We start from the raw sequence: 19093 nt of genomic DNA, 5'->3' as shown, positions 1-19093 counted from the left end.
TCTTATGAGAGGGGCTAAGCATATGTGTTTTTTTCAATTAAGAACATCACACAATAACTGGTCTACCGACATGATGAACGTGGCTAGATGAAAATTCCCATGTGTCCTCGAGAGCACCTTTCCATATTAAGAGAAGTCTTCGGCTTGTCCTTTTCTATAAATTGGATTGGGAGGACTTGCTGCACCTTTATTACTATTGTTATTTTTTACTTGTCACAAATTATCTTGCTACAAAACTATTTATCATTGTTCTTATAGCACTTGCAGAGAATACCTTGCTGAAACTACTTATCATTTCCTTCTGCTTGTTTTTGGGTTTGACACTCTTACTTATCGAAAGGACTACGATTGATCCCCTATACTTGTGGGTCATCAAGACTCTTTTCCGTCGCCATTTTCGGGGAGTGAAGTGCCTCTCGTAAGTGGAATTTGGAAAGGAAACATTGTTGTCATGTGTTGAAATTTTTTGTTGCTTGCTACTATCGAAGATAATCCTTTGAGGGGACTGTTTAGGGTATGTTCACCTCAACCAGAAGTGGAAAGGGCCACTCCTCAACCATTGGAACCTACTTAAAATATTTATTATGAGATTCCTTCGCAAATGTGATACGTCTCCAACATACCAATAATTTATGAAGTATTCATGCCATATTTACCTTCGTGTACAATACTTTTATATGGTTTTGATGCACTTTATATGATCTAACTAGAACTAACCCGAAGTGATGCTATTTCCAACAGAATTACCATGGTATTTTTGTGTGTGTATAAAATAAAAGTTCTCAGAGTTTCCAAAAACTTTTTTACGTTTTTCTTGGAAAATAAGAAAAACTAGAGCGAAGAACCACCATAGGGGAGCCACCTGTGGGCCACGAGCAAACAAGGCATGCTTACCCCCCTAGGCGTGCCCTATTAGCTCGTGGGACCTGATGACCCACAAGTGTAGGGAATCTATCGTAGCCTTTTCGATAAGTAAGACTGTCGAACCCAACGAGGAGCAGAACGTATTGACAAGTGATCTTGAGCAAGGAATAACTACAAGTACTAAAAGGTAACTTTTTATGGGTTTTCTAGTAAAAGCAACAAGGAAATAAATGCAAGTAAAGTAAATGATGCCGAGGTGCAGCAAGTGGCACAATACTTTTGAACACAAAGGATAAGCTGAGGGACTAAACTTATAAACACTAAGGCGTTCCTGAGGACACACAGGAGAAATAGTCAAGTGCTTTCGCCATATTCTGTCTAGTACTATGTTTTGTATTGATAAGTGTTTTGTGGGTGGATCTTAACTAGTGCACCGTCTAGGCTAAGACAAGTACACTCTTATGATTAATACCTCTTGCAAGAATCCGCAAATACAAGAGATAAATTAAGGCATAGCCTAACCATACCAATAAGCTTTAGGATCCAATACCACCTCCAGCAAAAGTATGCAAACTGGGGTTCAGGTTTCTGTCACTCCGGCAACCCACCATAAGCATTATTTATACACGATGCATTCCCCTAGGTCCTTAAAAAGGCGCGGTTTTATGTAGTCGACGTTCACATAACACCACTAGAAGAATAACACCATAACTTAAATATCAATCAACACATATTACTTCAACATCATATGACTACTAGTATCTAGACTTTTCCCATGTCCTCAAGAACTAACGGAACTACTCACAATACATAAAATAGATCATGATCAGAGGTGATAAAAATATGATTAACAATCTGGTCAAAACAATAATCCTCCAACAAAACTCAATAGCATTCACCACAAAGGACTAATCAACACCGATAGAGTAGAGGGATGAATAGTGCAAGGTACAACTACGATAGTAATGGTGGAGCAGATGGGATGAAGGTGGAGATGGTACTGGTGTTGGTGAAGTGGTGACGATGATCTTGACGATTCCCGTGACGATGGTGATGATGATCTCCCATTCCGGGAGGAGTTCTCCCTGGTGGAATCTGTACATCGGAAAGGTCTTTTCTTCTGTGTAGGTTTCCGCCGCAGAGCGGTGGCGGAACTGAGAAAACTCTTGTGTCCCCGTAACTTTTAGATCAAGAGGAACATATAGGCCAAAGGAGAGAACCAGAGGCAGGACCCACCACCCAGGCGGCCTCCTGGCGCGGCCTAGGGGTGGCCCGCGCCAGCAGGTCGCCTGGGTGACCTGTGGCCCCCCTCTGGCCCTTCTTCGACCTATTTTCAGGATCAGTTTGGAAACTTCTTCCCTCAAATTTCCAGCGTAGTTGGAGATGTTCTAATATTGTAACTCTTCGTGCTATTTTCTCCACTGAATCCTGCGTCTCCTGTTTTGGCACCGGAAAGTTGTAAACTGTGTAAAATAGGCCAAAACACTATAAGTACATCATCATAATGTGAAATATATCAATGAATAGAGACAAATTATGATACAAAATAGCGATGCATTTTGGATGTATCAACTCCCCCAACCTTGGACTTCACTTGTCCCCAAGCGAATATTGGGCTCGATAAACCTGTCCAAAAGTTTAGAGAGTGAAGTGTCGATAAATAAGAATACGGACAAGAAGCATCATAATTTCTCTACTAAACTCAAGCATCCTCAATAGAAATCTCAACTCATAAGGCCCTTATGAAAGAGTAATATCAATTACAATCAAAAGCAGAGCTAAGAAAACTTATTAAACCATGGCAAACATGTCCTTAGTCAAATAACAACTAATAACTTTTAAATTTTGCTCTTCCTCTTATATTTTGATGAGATCAATTGAAGCTTTTTGAAAGAAGAAGTTATTAGTCAGGAAGTGAAAATGCTAACACAAAGGAATATGTTTGCTTTAGCTAGGGTTTAACAAAAAACTTACTTATCTTAATGATAACATCAACAAAGGTGTGATATGACAACTCTCAATAAAACAATATAAATGCATGCATCTTTGTCAACATAAAGTGTCTGCTAGTTTCAGGATAGAAAGAAGTAGCTTTACTGACTCAACATAAAAGTAAAAGATTTGACTCATGTGCTAGAGCTTTTAGGGATTTTGAAATAAACAAGATTGTAAAACAAGCTTTTGAGAGGTGCATAATTTGTCAACGAATGCTAGTAGATAGCCCAATACTTCTCATGCTGGACAAGTTTTGAGGAACAGCTCCCAAAGTGGGGACGATTGCATCCCCTTAGTCTCCTTTGTTTATCACTACCAAAGTTTTCTGATTTCTCATCAACAAAGCATGAAGGAGGTTTTGTTTGTTGTTATTATCTTTTACGAGCTAGGCGCGCTTATGCCAGTCCCTCCTCGTATTAGGGGTTCGCAGATCACATGCAAATCCAAGATAAAACTTTTCCAGTATGAGAAGATCATGAATTATCTACTACTTCCTCATGAGCTAAAATAGAGGCACAAAACAGGGAGTAATATTTGAAGGTTTAAAGATAGCACATGAGTAATATATTTTAGGAGTGGCGGTGAAATATCATGTAAAGGAAAGGTATGGTGGACTCTTGGGAAGGTTGAGGTTCCAGAGTATGGATGCACTTAGTGCAAGGGTTGGCTAGCAAAGGCTTTTGAGAGGAGACAAATAATATTGACTTGGATACAAAACAATATAAAGTTTAACATAAAGAATAGGCATAAAACATGAAGTTGTCTTCCTTGTCAGCATAACAATTCAAGCATAAGAACATAAAGGTTTTGGCTATGTCGCTATTAGAAAAACTCATGCTTGTTGTTATGACCAATGCTATGTTTGCCACGATTAAATAAAGTTTCCAAAGCCATACCTAACATGTAAGATCAATACTCCCATAAGTCAGCATATAAGATGAATTGCATGAAGAGAATACCAAGTGCAGCAAAGAAACCAATAGACTTCTCATTAATATTCCATCATAGACACTGCACGCTGATGGATACAAACTTCCACAAAGGAGTGATAGACCTCAATGGAAATACCTATTTCATAAGATACCTTCTTTAGACATGATACGACACTAAACTTGACCATAAAAGGTTAAGGATAAAAAATAAAGATACCGGGCACTCCCCCAAGCTTGGAACAAGCTAAGGGAATGCCATTACCCATGAAGATTTCACTCTTCATCCTTGTTCTTGTTCCTCGGTTAATCCTTAGAAAAACGCTTCCATGGCAGAGGTCCTCCCTCCACACGGGATTCTTCAGTCTCCAAGATCATGTCCGGCAGATAAGCATATGCGCAAAAACTTAAGTTCATACTCACGGTTCTTCTTTTGAACGTCATAGATGTGCCCTTAAAGCTCGAACACTTTGGTTTCTAGTGCGGATATGATTGATAGCACTTACTTCATCTCCTCCTCATGTTCCCTCTTCAGCTCGGCGATGATATCCCAGTTGGCCTCGACACCACGCTCGATCATCAAATTGTACTTGAAGACTTCTTGCTCCACTTATTCCAACCTAGCCCTAGTGCTCCCCTCCTTGACGGGTCCATTCAAATCTTCTTTGTGGGGGACACCATCCTCCATCCAAAGTGTTTGTGGGTGTCTCTTTACCTCTGTGAGATAAGGGTTGATGACGTTAATGAGGAACTTGTCCTTGGGAGATTTTGGGGAAGCCATGGCACCTAGGTTTGCTGAAAGTTCTCCTCGCATAGACATATCAAAAAGAAAATGCACGGAATCACAAGATACAAAGCCGGGGCGATCCGGGAAAATATATAGCTACAATTTCTGCACCGAAAGGAAGGTAACAAGCCAAAGTAGATTCGGATACGTACTCCGGGTGGTACAGGTGTTGGGGAACGTCGCATGGGAAACAAAAAATTTCCTACGCGCACGAAGTCCTATCACGGTGATGCCCATCTACGAGAGGGGATTTCCGATCTACGTAGCCTTGTAGATCACACAGCAGAAGCGTTAAGAAACGCGGTTGATGTAGTGGAACGTCCTCACGTCCATCGATCCGCCCCGCGAACCGTCCCACGAACCGTCCCGTGATCCGTCCCACGATCTAGTGCCGAACAGACGGCACCTCCGCGTTCAGCACACGTACAGCTCGACGATGATCTCGGCCTTCTTGATCCAGCAAGAGAGACGGAGAGGTAGATGAGTTCTTCGGCAGCGTGACGGTGCTCCGGAGGTTGGTGGTGATCTATTCTCAGTAGGGCTCCGCCCGTGCTCCGCAGAAACGCGATCTAGAGGTAAAACCGTGGAGGCATGTGGTCAGGCTGCCGTGGCAAAAGTTGTCTCAAATCAGCCCTAATAGCTCCATATATATAGGAGGAGGGGAGGGGAGGCTTGCCTTGAGGCTCACGGAGCCCCAAGGGCTGCGCCACCAAGGGGAGGAGGAGTCCTCCTCCAATCCTAGTCCAACTAGGCTTGGAAGGTGGAGTCCTTCTCTTCTTTCCCACCTTTCCCTTTTTTTTCCTTTTCTCTTTGATTTTCTATCTATGGCGCATAGGGCCTTCTTGGGCTGTCCCACCAGCCCACCAAGGGCTCGTGCGCCACCCTCAAAGCCTATGGGCTTCCCCGGGGTGGGCTGCCCCCCCCCCCGGGGGGAACACCCGGAACCCATTCGTCATTCCCGGTACATTCCCGGTAACTCCGAAAACGTTCCGGTAATCAAATGAGGTCATCCTATATATCAATCTTCATTTCCGGACCATTCCGGAAACCCTCGTGACGTCCGTGATCTCATCCGGGACTCCGAATAACATTCGGTAACCAACCATATAACTCAAATACGCATAAAACAACGTCGAACCTTAAGTGTGCAGACCCTGCGGGTTCGAGAACTATGTAGACATGACCCGAGTGACTCCTCGGTCAATATCAAATAGCGGGACCTGGATGCCCATATTGGATCCCACATATTCTACGAAGATCTTATCGTTTGAACCTCAGTGCCAGGGATTCATATAATCCCGTATGTCATTCCCTTTGTCCTTCGGTATGTTACTTGCTCGAGATTCGATCGTCAGTATCCGCATACCTATTTCAATCTCGTTTACCGGCAAGTCTCTTTACTCGTTCCGTAATACAAGATCCCGCAACTTACACTAAGTTGCATTGCTTGCAAGGCTTGTGTGTGATGTTGTATTATCGAGTGGGCCCCAAGATACCTCTCCGTCACACGGAGTGAAAAATCCCAGTCTCGATCCATACTAACTGAACGAACACCTTCGGAGATACCTGTAGAGCATCTCTATAGTCACCCAGTTACGTTGCGACGTTTGATACACACAAAGCATTCCTCCGGTGTCAATGAGTTATATGATCTCATGGTCATAGGAACAAATACTTGACACGCAGAAAACAGTAGCAACAAAATGACACGATCAACATGTTATGTCTATTAGTTTGGGTCTAGTCCATCACATGATTCTCCTAATGATGTGATCCCGTTATCAAGTGACAACACTTGCCTATGGTCAGGAAACCTTGACCATCTTTGATCAACGAGCTAGTCAACTAGAGGCTTACTAGGGACAGTGTTTTGTCTATGTATCCACACATGCACTGTGTTTCCAATCAATACAGTTATAGCATGGATAATAAACGATTGTCATGAACAAAGAAATATAATAATAACTAATTTATTATTGCCTCTAGGGCATATTTCCAACAGTCTCCCACTTGCACTATAGTCAATAATCTAGTTCACATCACCATGTGATTCCAACGAATCCAACACCCATATAGTTATGGGGTCTGACCACGTCTTGCTCGTGAGAGAGGTTTTAGTCAACAGTTCTGAAACTTTCAGATCCGTGTGTTCTTTACAAATCTTTATGTCATCTTATAGATGCTGCTACTATGTGCTATTCGGAAATACTCCAAATATCTACTCTACTATACGAATCCGTTTCACTACTCATAGTTATTTGGATTAGTGTCAAAGCTTGCATCGACGTAACCCTTTACGACGAACTCTTTAACCACCTCCATAATCGAGAAAAATTCCTTAGTCCATCAGTTACTAAGGATAAATTTTGACCGCTGCTAGTGATTCAATCATGGATCACTCTCTGTACCTCTCAACAGACTTTGAGTCAAGGCACACATCAGGTGCGGTACCCAGCATGGCATACTTCAGATTCTACGGCCAAGGCATAGAAGATGACCTTTGTCTATTCTCTTTATTCTGCCGGGGTCGGGTTTTGAGTCTTACTCAAATTCACACCTCACAACGCAACCATGAACTCCTTCTTTGCTGATCAATTTGAACTCCTTCAAAAACTTGTCAAGGCATGCATCTTCTTGAAACTTCTATTAAGCGCTTTCGATCTATCTCCATAGATCTTTGATGCTCAACGTTCAAGTAGCGCAATCCAGGTACTCCTTTGAAAACTCCTTTCAAACAACCTTGTATGCTTTACATAATTTCTACATTACTTCTGATCCATAATATGTCAACCACATATATTTATCAGATATTCTATAGTGCTCCCACTACTCTTCTTTGGAAATACAAGTTTCTCATAAACCTTGTACAAACCCAAAATCTTTGATCATCTCATCAAAGTGTATATTCCAACTCCGAGATGCTTGCACCAGTCCATTGAAGGATCGCTGGAGCTTGCATACTTGCTAGTATCTTTAGGATCGACAAAACCTCCTGGTTGTATCACATACAATGTTTGCTCAAGGAAACCGTCGAGGAAACAATGTTTTGACATCCTATGTGCAATATTTCATAAATAATGCAGCAACTACTAACATAATTCTAACAGTCTTTCAGCATCGCTACGAGTGAGAAAGTCTCATCATAGTCAACTGTTTGATCTTGTCGGAAACATCTTTGCGAGAAGTCGAGCTTTTCTTAATAGTGACTTATCACCATCATCGTCTGTCTTCCTTTTAAAGATCCATCTTTACTCAATAGTCCTATGACCATCAAGTAGTTCTTCCAAAGTCTACACTTTGTTTTCATACGTGGATCCTCTCTCGGATTTCATGGCTTCCAGCCATTTGTCGGAATCCGGACCCACCATTGCTTTCTCCATAACTCGTAGGTTCACTGTTGCTCAACAACATGACCTCCAAGACAGGGTTACCGTACCACTCTGAAGTAGTACGCGACCTTGTCAACCTATGAGGCTTGTAGTAACTTGATCCGATGCTCGATGATCACCATCATCAGCTTTCACTTCAATTGGTGTAGGCGCCACAGGAACAACTTCCTGCGCCCTGCTACACACTGGTTGAAGTGATGGTTCAATAACCTCATCAAGTTCTACCACCCTCCCACTCAATTCTTTCGAGAGAAACCTTTCCTCGAGAAAGGATCCGTTTCTAGAAACAAACACTTTGCTTTCGGATCTGAGATAGGAGATGTACCCAACTGTTTTGGATATCCTATGAAGATGCATTTATCCGCTTTGGGTTCGAGCTTATCAGAGTGAAACTTTTTCACATAAGTGTCGAAGCCGCAAACTTTCAAGAAACGACAGTTTAGATATCTCTAAACCTCAGTCTATACTGTGTCATCTCAACAGAAATACCTGGTGCCCTATTTAAAGTGAATGCGGTTTTCTCTAATGCATAACCCATAAACGATAGTGGTAATTCGATAAGAGACATCATAGCATGCACCATACCAAATAGTGCGCGGCTATGACGTTCAGACACATCATCACACTATGATGTTCCAGGTGGCATGAACTGCGAAACAATTTCCACATTGTCTTAACTGTGTACCAAAACTCGTAACTCAGATATTCATTTCTGTGATTATATCGTAGACAGTTTATCCTCTTGTTACGACGAACTTCACTCCGAAACAGAATTGAACTTTTCAATATTTCAGACTTGTGATTCATTAAGTAAATACTCTTGTATCTGCTCAAATCATCATTGAAGTAAGAACATAATGATATCCACTGCGTGCCTCAGCACCCATTGGACTGCATACATCAAAATGTATCACTTCCAACAAGTTACTATCTTGTTTCATCTCAATGAAAACAAGGCCTTGCTCATGTGGTATGATTTGCATGTCACTAGTGATTCAAAATCAAGTGAGTATACAGATCCATCAGCATGGAGCCTCTTCATGCAATTTATACCAACATGACTCAAGCGGCAGTGCCACAAGTAAGTGGTACTATCATCATTACCTCGTATCTTTTGGCACCAATATCATGAACATGTGTAACACTACGATCGAGATTCAATAAACCATTGAAGGTGATTATTCAAGCAAATAGAGTAACCATTATTCTCTTTAAATGAATAATTGTATTGCAATAAACACGATCCAATCATGTTCATGCTTAACGCAAGCACCAAATAACAATTATTTAGGTTTAACACCAATCCCGATGGTAGAGGGAGTGTGCAACGATTGATCATATCAACCTTGGAAACACTTCCAACACGTATCGTCACCTCGCCTTTAGCTAGTCTCCGTTTATGCCGTAGCTTTCATTTCGTGTTACTAATCACTTAGCAACCGAACCGGTATCCAATATCCTCGTACTACTAGGAGTACTAGTAAAGTACACATCAACATCATGTATATCAAATATACTTCTTTCGACTTTTGCCAGCCTTCTTATCTACCAAGTATCTAGAGTTGCCCCGCCTCAGTGACCGTTCCCCTCATAACAGAAGCACTTAGTCCCCCTGCTTGGGTTTAATCTTGGGTCTCTTCATTAGTGCAGCAACTGCTTTGCCGTTTCACGAAGTATCCCTTCTAGCCGTTGCCTTTATCGAAACTTAGTGGTTTTACTAACCATCAACTATTGATGCTCCTTCTTGATTTCTACTTTCGCTGTGTCAAACATCGTGAATCGCTCAAGGATCATTGTATCTATCCTTGATATGTTATAGTTCATCACGAAGCTCTCACAGCTTGGTGGTAGTGACTTTGGAGAACCATCACTATCTTATCTGGAAGATCAACTCCCACTTGATTCAAGCGATTGTCGTACTCAGATAATCTGAGCACACGCTCAATGATTGAGCTTTTCTCCTCTACTTCATGGACAAAGAATCTTGTCGGAGGTCTCATACCACTTAGCAAGAGCACAAGCATGAAATCACAATTTCATCTCTTTAGAACATCTCTTATGTTCCATGACGTTTCAAAACGTCTTCGGTGCCTTGCTTCTAAGCCATTAAGTATTTTGTACTGAACTATCGTGTAGTCATCAGAAACGTGTATGTCGGATGTTCACAACATCTACAGACGACGCTCGAGGTGCAGCACACTGAGTGGTGCATTAAGGACATAAGCCTTCTGCGCAGCAACGAGGACAATACTCGGCTTTACAGACTCAGTCTGCAAAGTTTGCTACTATCAACTTTCAATTAAATTTTCTGTAGGAACATATAAAAACAGTAGAGCTATAGCGCAAGCTACATCGTAATTCGCAAAGACCATTAGACTATATTCATGACAATTAGTTCAATTAATCATATTACTTAAGAACTCCCACTTCAAAAAGTACATCTCTCTAGTCATTTGAGTGGTACATGATCCAAATCCACTATCTCAAGTCCGATCATCACGTGAGTCGAGAATAGTTTCAGTGGTAAGCATCTCTATGCTAATCATATCAACTATGCAATTCATGCTCGACCTTTCGGTCTCATGTGTTCCGAGGCCATGTCTACACATGCTAGGCTCGTCAAGCTTAACCCGAGTGTTCCGCGTGTGCAACTGTTTTGCACCCGTTGTATGTGAACGTTGAGTCTATCACACCCGATCATCACGTGGTGTCTCGAAACGAAGAACTGTCGCAACGGTTCTCAGTCGGGGAGAACACAATTTCGTCTTGAAATTTTAGTGAGAGATCACCTCATAATGCTACCGTCGTTCTAAGCAAGATAAGGTGCATAAAGGATTAACATCACATGCAATTCATAAGTGACATGATATGGCCATCATCATGTGCTTCTTGATCTCCATCACCAAAGCACCGGCACGATCTTCTTGTCACCGGCGTCACACCATGATCTCCATAAACGTGTCGCCATCGGGGTTGTCGTGCTACTCATGCTATTACTACTAAAGCTATGTCCTAGCAATATAGTAAACGCATCTGCAAGCACAAACGTTAGTTTAAAGACAACCCTATGGCTCCTGCCGGGCGCCGTACCATCGACGTGCAAGTCAATATTAACTATTACAACACGATCATCTCATACATCCAATATATCACATCACATTTTTGGCTATATCACATCACAAGCATACCCTGCAAAAACAAGTTAGACGTCCTCTAATTGTTGTTGCATGTTTTACGTGGTGAGCATGGGTATCTAGTAGGATTGCATCTTACTTACGCAAACACCACAACGGAGATATATGAATTGATATTTAACCTCATCCAAGGACCTCCTCGGTCAAATCCGATTCAACTAAAGTTGGAGAAACCGACACTCGCCAGTCATCTTTGAGCAACGGAGTTACTCGTAGCGATGAAACTAGTCTCTCGTAAGCGTACGAGTAATGTCGGTCCGAGCCGCTTCGATCCAACAATACCGCGGAATCAAGAAAACACTAAGGAGGGCAACAAAAACGCACATCACCGCCCACCAAAACTTTTGTGTTCTACTCAAGAAGACATCTACGCATGAACCAAGCTCATGATGCCACTGTTGGGGAACGTCGCATGGGAAACAAAAATTTTCCTACGCGCACGAAGTCCTATCATGGTGATGTCCATCGACGAGAGGGGATTTACGATCTACGTACCCTTGTAGATCGCACAACAGAAGCGTTAAGGAACGCGGTTGATGTAGTGGAACGTCCTCACGTCCCTCGACCCGCCCCGCGAACCGTCCCATGAACCGTCCCGCGATTCGTCCCACGATCTAGTGCCGAACGGACGGCACCTCCGCGTTCAGCACACGTACAGCTCGACGGTGATCTCGGCCTTCTTGATCCAGCAACAGAGACGGAGAGGTAGATGAGTTCTCCGGCAGCGTGCCGGCGCTCCGGAGGTTGGTGGTGATCTAATCTCAGCAGGGCTCCGCCCGAGCTCATCAGAAACGCGATCTAGAGGTAAAACCGTGGAGGTATGTGGTCGGGCAGCCGTGGCAAAAGTTGTCCCAAATCAGCCCTAATAGCTCCATATATATAGGAGGAGGGGAGGGGAGGCTTGCCTTGAGGCTCAAGGAGCCCCAAGGGCTGCGCCACCAAGGGGAGGAGGAGTCCTCCTCCAATCCTAGTCCAACTAGGATTGGAAGGTGCACTCCTTCTCTTCTTTCCCACCTTTACCTTTTTTTTCCTTTTCTCTTTGATTTTCTATCTATGGCGCATAGGGCCTTCTTGGGCTGTCCCACCAGCCCACCAAGGGCTGGTGCGCCACCCTCAAGGCCTATTGTCTTCCCCGGGGTGGGCTGCCCCCCCCCCCCCGGTGAACACCCGGAACCCATTCGTCATTCCCGGTACATTCCCAGTAACTCCGAAAACCTTCTGGTAATCAAATGAGGTCATCCTATATATCAATCTTCGTTTCCGGACCATTCTGAAAACCCTCGTGACGTCCATGATCTCATCCGGGACTCCAAACAACATTCGGTAACCAACCATATAACTCAAATACGCATAAAACAACGTCGAACCTTGCGGACCCTGCGGGTTCGAGAACTATGTAGACATGACCCGAGTGACTCCTCGGTCAATATTCAATAGCGGGACCGGGATGCCCATATTGGATCAACACATATTCTACGAAGATCTTATTGTTTGAACCTCAGTGCCGGGGATTCATATAATCCCGTATGTCATTCCCTTTGTCCTTCGGTATGTTACCTGCCCGAGATTCGATCGTTAGTATCCGCATACCTATTTCAATCTCATTTACCGGCAAGTCTCTTTACTCGTTCCGTAATACAAGATCCCGGAACTTAAACTAAGTTGCATTGCTTGCAAGGCTTGTGTGTGATGTTGTATTACCGAGTGGGCCCCAAGATACCTCTCCGTCACACGGAGTGACAAATCCCAGTCTCGATCCATACTAACTCAACGAACACCTTGGGAGATACCTGTAGAGCATCTTTATAGTCACCCAGTTACGTTGCGACGTTTGATACACACAAAGCATTCCTCCGGTGTCAGTGAGTTATATGATCTCATGGTCATAGGAACAAATACTTGACACGCAGAAAACAGTAGCAACAAAATGACACGATCAACATGCTATGTCTATTAGTTTGGGTCTAGTCCATCACATGATTCTCCTAATGATGTGATCCCGTTATCAAGTGACAACAGTTGCCTATGGTCAGAAAACCTTGACCATCTTTGATCAACGAGCTAGTCAACTAGAGGCTTACTAGGGACAGTGTTTTGTCTATGTATCCACACATGCACTGTGTTTCCAATCAATACAATTATAGATGGATAATAAACGATTATCATGAACAAAGAAATATAATAATAACTAATTTATTATTGCCTCTAGGGCATATTTCCAACAACAGGTGGCCTCCTGGCGTGGCCAGGGGCTAGCCCGCTCCACCACGTCGCCTGGAGCACCTGGAGCTCCTCTCCTTCTTCGCTTCGGCTCGGAATTTTCCTAGTTTTGCAAAAACACATAATACGGAACTTTTATTGATGTTCGTGAAGTTTCCTTACTGTATTTCATACCTATTCTTGTTCTACTTCTACCGTTGTCTGATACAGTGTGACGATATGTTCTTTGTGAGTGGCTACCTGTATCACATCCACCTCTACATTGATCGGGTCTCCAGCCATGTAATGCTTGAGTCTTTGCCCATTCACAACATGTGGTTTTGTTCCTTCAAAATATTAATCTTGATTGCACCAGAGCGGTAGAATTCTTTGATATGGTACGGTACTTCCCACTTGGAAAGTAATTTACCAGGAGAAAACCTAAAAAGAGATCTATACAACAAAACTTTGTCACCAATATTAAATTCAAGTTTCAAAATTCTCTTGTCATGCCACTTCTTTACCTTTTCTTTGAACATTTTCTGCGCTCTCGTGAGCTTCACTTCTCCACTCATCTAGAGAAGTCAAGTTCATGAGACGCTTTTCACCAGCAAGCTTTGGATCAACATTAAGCTCTCTAACAGCCCAGGAAGCTTTGTGCTCTAACTCTAGAGGTAGATGGCATGCCTTTCCATAGACCATCTTATACGAAGACATCCCCATGGGATTTTTGTAAGCAGTTCCATACACCCACAAGGCATCTCCTAGCTTATTGGACCAGTCCTTTCTAGAATTGTTCACTATCTTTTGCAAGATCAGCTTGATCTCTACATTTGTGAGCTCAACTTGCCCACTTGTTTGAGGGTGGTAAGGCGAAGCAATTCTATGATTAACATCATATTTGGATAGAGCTTTTTTAAAAGCACCATGTGTAAAATGTGATCCCCCGTCGGTCATGAGGTACCTAGGTACACCAGACCTAGGGTAGATTACATCCTTGAGCATTTTCAATGATGTCTTGTAATCAACACTTCAAGTGGGGTTTGCTTCAACCCACTTGGTGTCACATCCGTGATCCCTATTAGGGTTTAGAAAGTTGTGCTCATGTCTTCTTTCTTTGGATCTAAGAAAATGAAATTAAATCCAAAAGCAAAGAAAATAAAACCAAAGTAAAACCCTATCCACCCCTTTTTCAAAAAACAATTCAACTATTGCCAAAATCAATGAATCCAAAATGGCCATTAGAAAAGTTCATCTTTTCTGATAAATGTTGAAAACAAGATATCGGGGGAGAAACATATTTTCAAACTACTTTTGGAATTTTATTTTAGTTTTGAAAGTCAGTGAAATCAATTATATAGTTGATTTAAAATAATTTAAAGTTTCCAAAAATGTTGAGAATTCTATGTGTAGTTGGAAATATTTCAACTAACACCCCAGTATTTTTAAAACTATTTTTGATTTAGTTTTGGAGCCAAAATAAATAGAAACAAATGTCAGAAGAATAAACAGAAGCTGGAAAGAAGAAAAAAAAGAAAGAAAACTATCTAACGCTTACCTGAGGCCCAGCCCACCTCCACGCCTGACGTCTTCCTCCTTCGCTAGTCGGAGCAGGAGGTGGCCGCCGCTCCTCCCGGCGCGCCCATGCACCTACGTGCATGCCTGCTTCACCCCGATGCGCTGGAGAGGGAGGATAAGTCTCCCGGGATCCATTCCCACCTCTTTCCCCTCCCCATTCACGCTCTCTCTTCTCTCTCTTCCTCGGCCACCATGACTGCGAGCTCGAGCTCGAGCTAGCCTTCGCTCCGGCCGTCCTCCCCCGCCCCTGAGTGTGCCGTTCGCTCTGGCTCGCCGAGCTGGTCGTCTTTGCCAAAGGAAAGAAGCCCCTGAGCCCTGCATCGCCAGATCTCCATCGTCTTCAACCACGGATCCCCGAAGCTCGCCGCCGTCGTTCTCTCGTCTCCGACCGTCCCCGAGCCCGCTCTCGTCGCCTCTGCACTCCCCATGAGCCCAGTATGTTTTTCCCCATGTTTCCCCCTCTATCCCTTCCTCTTTCGCCCGATTCCACCGGAGCCCGACGAGATCCGCCGCGGGAGCTCGTCGTCGGTAGCTCTCCGGTGAACGGCTGATCATTCTAAGGCCACCAACAGCTTCAGCGCGTTACGTAGATGCTGTAGGAGCTAAAACCCTGCACGAATTGGCTTCGGTTTCGATGATCTCCAACAGCCGCCGAGCTCGTCGCCGGCATCATCTCCGGCCACCTTAGCCCCCGTTCTATGCAAAAGTGGAACCGCGGCTAAGTGCTCGTTCCTCTGGTGCCCTCCGCGTGACGTTTGGTTGCCGGAATATAAAACCCGAGCCCCTCCGCCGTCTCTGTGGTCGCCAGAGCTCACCGCCGGCGAGTTCCACCTCACCGCCGGTGGATCTGAGCCTCCCTGAGTCACTGACATGTGGGGCCACCTTCAAACTAATTAAGTTTAATAAAAATAAAAATAACTTATTTAATTAACCTAAACAGACACTGACAGGTGGGTCCTACTCTGTTAATTAGCTAATTAAGCTAAAATTTAACTAAAACTGGCCAAAGTCACTCACCAGTGGGTCCCACTCGTCAGGTTTGACTTTCAACGGCCAGCTGACCCGCTGATGTCATGCTGATGCAATAAAACCATTTTCTGTTTAAAAATAATTCAGAATAGGTTCAAAACTTTGGAAATTCAAATAAAATTGAATATAACTCCAAATTGGACAAATAATATATGAAAAATTATGAGAAAAATTAAATGAACACAATGGTGCTACTTTCATGCATGAAAAATAAAGTTATGAAACAGCATCAGGTCAAATTAGTTAAATGATTAAGATAAATATGCCATTTCAAATAATATTTGAATTTGGATTTCAAACCACATGCAAACTAAGGTTTCACCAACCACATTGAAACATATCACCCTTCATTTCATGCCATGTTCATGCATCATGACTGTTGCATATGATTGTTATTGATTGTATGTTGTTACTCGATAGGCCCCGCCCCTTCAGATACGACTGATTATCCGACTGCCGGATATCACCCCTCTGTTGAGCAACAAGGCAAGCAATCATTTTGATCATCCTGATAAATCCCATGTTCTCTCTCCTGCTCTTACTTATTGCATTTGGTCAAAATGATTTCAATGCTTTTACCACGTTAGTTGAACCCATTCCTTTGCATGACCTGTCTTTGTCACACTAAATAGCTAAACCTTGCAACCTAGCATACCTGGTAGATGCTTGAGCCATGATGTGTCTTATCCTGCTATGCATGCTATGCTTAGAGTTGTGTAAGGTCTGTCATCTGGGTGATGAACAGGATCGTGAGAATGTGTTCAGTCAATAAAGGTTGTGTGTTGAACCTGATTTGGTAAAGGTACCGGTGAAAGGCTATGTAGGAGTACATGACGGGTTGTTTCATTGGAACCGTCCTTAGGAACTGAGTTTCGTGTATGTAATCCAGGACTAGATACTACCACACGTTGGGACACTTAATTGACCCTCTTGACTTATTAATCGCCTAGTACTCGGTCCAGGAGTTGCAAGTAGTTTCTGGTGTTTATAGTCATGCTGGAGGCCGTGCATAGTGGTGACCTTAGAGGTGGAATATGATGCGGTAGGCAGTGGCACGGTGTACCAAGTGGCACCCGGATGGTGGGCTTGGGAACCCTGCGCACATCGTTTGGGGCCATGGCAGAAACCTCGGCCAGACTTCCGTGTGGGTTATCCTCAGATAGGCGATAAACTTGGACTAGGTGTTAGCGTGATTAACGGTCGTGGCCAACTCCCTCGCTGGGCTTCCGCTTGAAGGTTGCCGAGGTGCATGATGTGCACATAGCGATAAGTAGCGAGAGCGTGTGTGAAGAAGTACACCCCTGTAGGGTTATGCTCTATTCGAATAGCTGCGTCCGCGGATATGGACTACTTGGAAACATATGTTCTTCATAGATAACTATAATGGCTACTCATAAAAATGTCAAGATAAGTGTGAGTATCATGGATGGCATTTCTTTAGGGTGACGGAATGATTCCATGATGGAGTATTGTTGTGGAGTTAGTGGACTCTTGTGCGAGAAAACAAAGTTGTTAAAACTATTTAAAATTGTAGTTTGTCTAGCCAAGAGTCAACGCTGGCTTTCTGCATGAAACCCCACAATTCCTTGTTGATACATTGCATGAGTAGATAGATTATCCTAAAGTCTTGCTGAGTACTTTTGTACTCACATTTTCTAAATAAATTGTTGCAGAGGTTGTTAATGACCCTAATGGAGGGTTCTATCTAGACGTTGACGACGACGAGTAGCTGGTGTACCAGCTGCGATCTGGCCCTAGGTTGGGTCTGTAGATAGTCAGGCCATGTGCCTTTTACCTTTCCACCTATCTGTACTCAGACAACTTTAATCTTCTGCTGGCTTGTAAAACTTGTTTGTATGACTTGTGATGATGGGTCGTGAGACCCCTATCTGTGTAATATTATGTGTGAGGCTCGTCCGAGCCTTCTAAATAAAGTTTGTATGTTTATGGTTATGTTGTGATGCCATCGATGTATCTATGCATATCAGTATGCCATGCATACGTGTGTTGTACTTGATATGTATGGGGTTCGCATACCTAGTCGTATGCCTTAGTAGCACTCCTTACGGGGAAATGCCCCTTTGTGATTCCATCGAACCATGGTAGTTTGCTATTGCTCCGGACACATTGGTTGACCGGCATGTGTCCTTCTTAGCTGATGTGTATGTCCCTTTGGGAAATGTCACACGTTGTAATGGAGTCCTTGTAGCTTGCTACGACTCGTCTACATTCGCTGATGACCGACACCTACTTTGCTGGGTCATGTATGCATGTCCCTGTACGGAACTGCCGCTTGAGTTTATGACTAGACATGTTGATCCGGGTTCTTTGACATTGGAATGCTAGCAACACAATTGCATACGCGAGTCAAAAGGCGCAAACGGTCCCGGCTAAGGTAAGGCTGCAGCCATGGGAATAACCGTGCATGAGACCGCTAAGAGATCTGATGTGTTACAGGCTGGATTCCTATGGCCTAGGATCGGGGTCCCGACACTTGGTCACATAATCAACAGCTACTAAGATGTGAGTGTACTTGTGCGAAGGAGGGAAAGGACCCATAAAATCAAAACCCCAGCAATAAAAAAGCTCAATGACTAGAGAATAATTCAGAGGCATCTGATTCCTCCTACTAATATTACCAACTCTCTCACACTAATTATCACAAGATAAAAACATAATTTCTAGCATATTTAAAAAGAGTAGGCCAATAAAAACCTGATTGGAGAACCTTGTGTGTTGTCCTCTCACCGGCATGATGTCCTCCATAAGGACTGCTATGACATTGTCTCAAAATATCCTTCTGCTCATGCTCCAGTATGCATCTCCTCACAATTCCATCTGCACCTTCTCTAAAATGATGTGGGTCATCCCAAAAGTAATACCTCAAGTCGTGGAAGAACTTCTTCTGTTGCTGGAATGTTAAACCTGGAGGCAAACACTTTGCAACAATAAAGTTAGCATAATCTGCATACCATGGATCTGAATCAGATTTCACCTGCAAAGCAGCTAACTGTTCATCAGGAAAACTATCGCTAACCGAAATAGGATCATGTGGTATGTCCTCCATCCTGGAAAGGTTGTCTGCTATAGGGTTGTCTGCTCCTTTCGTATCAACAATCTGCAAATCAA

This window comes from Hordeum vulgare, chromosome 5H, assembly GCF_904849725.1.
Source record: "Hordeum vulgare subsp. vulgare chromosome 5H, MorexV3_pseudomolecules_assembly, whole genome shotgun sequence".
NCBI classification, from domain to species: Eukaryota; Viridiplantae; Streptophyta; class Magnoliopsida; order Poales; family Poaceae; genus Hordeum; species Hordeum vulgare.
The sequence above is the reverse complement of the archived record's forward strand: the minus strand, read 5'-3'. Positions refer to the sequence as shown.